Genomic DNA, 1,868 nt, shown 5'->3' with positions numbered 1-1,868 from the left:
ATTCTGAGAAGGCAAAGATACAGAAAACAAGCCCGTGAATGATTCGGTTAAAGACATGTTTCTTCTTACCCCTGGTGGAGATAATCGAGTGTGAATGGACTTCCATGAACCACAGAATTAATAGTTATTCTGAAAACGTTTACTGTTTAAAGAAATATTATATAAGCTTGGTATGTTTCACAACTATTTGGCTTGGTATCTTTCAAAACTATTCAGCTTAACATGTTTCAGGACTAGTCAGAATGGTATGTTTCAAAATTATTCAGCTTGATATGTTTCAGAAATATTCAGCTTGGTATGTTTCAGAACTACTCAGATTTGGTATGTTTCAGAACTATTCATCTTGGTATGTTTCACAACTATTCAGCTTGGTATGTTTCAAAACTATTCAGCTTGATATGTTTCAGAACTATTTAGCTTGGTGTGTTTCAGAACTATTACCGAAAAAAAAAGCTGGCATATATATGACTTAAATACTACTTAATATATTTATAACCACACGATAATCTGTTGTTTATAAATAAGATAAAATCTACTGTATGAAAATTGGAAGATTTATAAACTTAAAATAAATCAAAGCATTTCCTTACCAGTAACAATACAAATAACACAAAAGAATGTTCATTACTACCTTTGATAATATTCCACATGTAACATTAAGGTTGACAATACAACATATGATAATATAAAATCTACCATTGGAGGTATTCCACATCTAACATTAACGTTGGTAAGATAAGAGATGATAACATAAAATCTACCAGTGAAAATATTCCACAGCTAACATTAATGTTGTTATCATAACAAATGATAACATAAAATCTACCACTGAAGATATTACACAGCTAACGTTAATGTTAATAATAACAGGTGTTAATATAAAACATACCACTGAAATTATTCCACAGCTAGCATTAATGTTGATAGTATAAAAGATGATAACACAAAATCTACGACTGAAAGTATTCCACATGTAACATTAATGTTGATAATATAACAGGTAATAACACAAAATTTACCATTGAAGATATTCCACAGATAATATTAATGTTGATAATATAACAGGTGATAATATAAATTTACCATTGAATGTATTCCAACCTAATATTAATGTTGGTAATATAAAAGATGATAACATAAAATATACCACTGATGGTACTTCACAGATAATGTTAATGTTGGTAATATAAAAGATGATAACATAAAATATACCACTGATGGTACTTCACAGATAATGTTAATGTTGATGATATAATACATCATAACATTGAAGGTGTTCCATAGATAACATTAATGATGATGATATAACAGATCATAACATAAAATTAACCACTGAAGATATTCCACAGATAACATTAATGTTGTTAATATAACAGATGACAAAATAAAATCTACCACTGAAGGTATTCCACATGTAATATAAATGTTTATTATACAGCAGATAATAACATAAAATCTACCACTGAAGGTATTCAACATGTAATAATAACGTTGATAATATAATAGTTGATAGAATGAAATCTACAATTGAAGGTATTCTAAATCTAACATTAAGTTTCATAATATAACAAGTGATAACATAAAAGTTACAATTCATTGTATTCCACAACTAACATTATTATTAATAATATAACAGATAATAACATAAAATTTACCATTGAAGATATTAAATGGATGACATTAATGTTGATGATATAACAGACTAACATAAAACCTACCATTGAAGGCATCCCACATGTAACATTAATGTTGATAATATAACAGATGATAACCTGAAATCTATCACTAAAGGTATTCCATAGCTAACATTAATATTGATAATGTAACATATGTTAACATAAAATCTACCATTAAGGGTATTCCACACA

This window comes from Tachypleus tridentatus, chromosome 9, assembly GCF_004210375.1.
Source record: "Tachypleus tridentatus isolate NWPU-2018 chromosome 9, ASM421037v1, whole genome shotgun sequence".
Taxonomy (NCBI): Eukaryota; Metazoa; Arthropoda; class Merostomata; order Xiphosura; family Limulidae; genus Tachypleus; species Tachypleus tridentatus.
The sequence above is the reverse complement of the archived record's forward strand: the minus strand, read 5'-3'. Positions refer to the sequence as shown.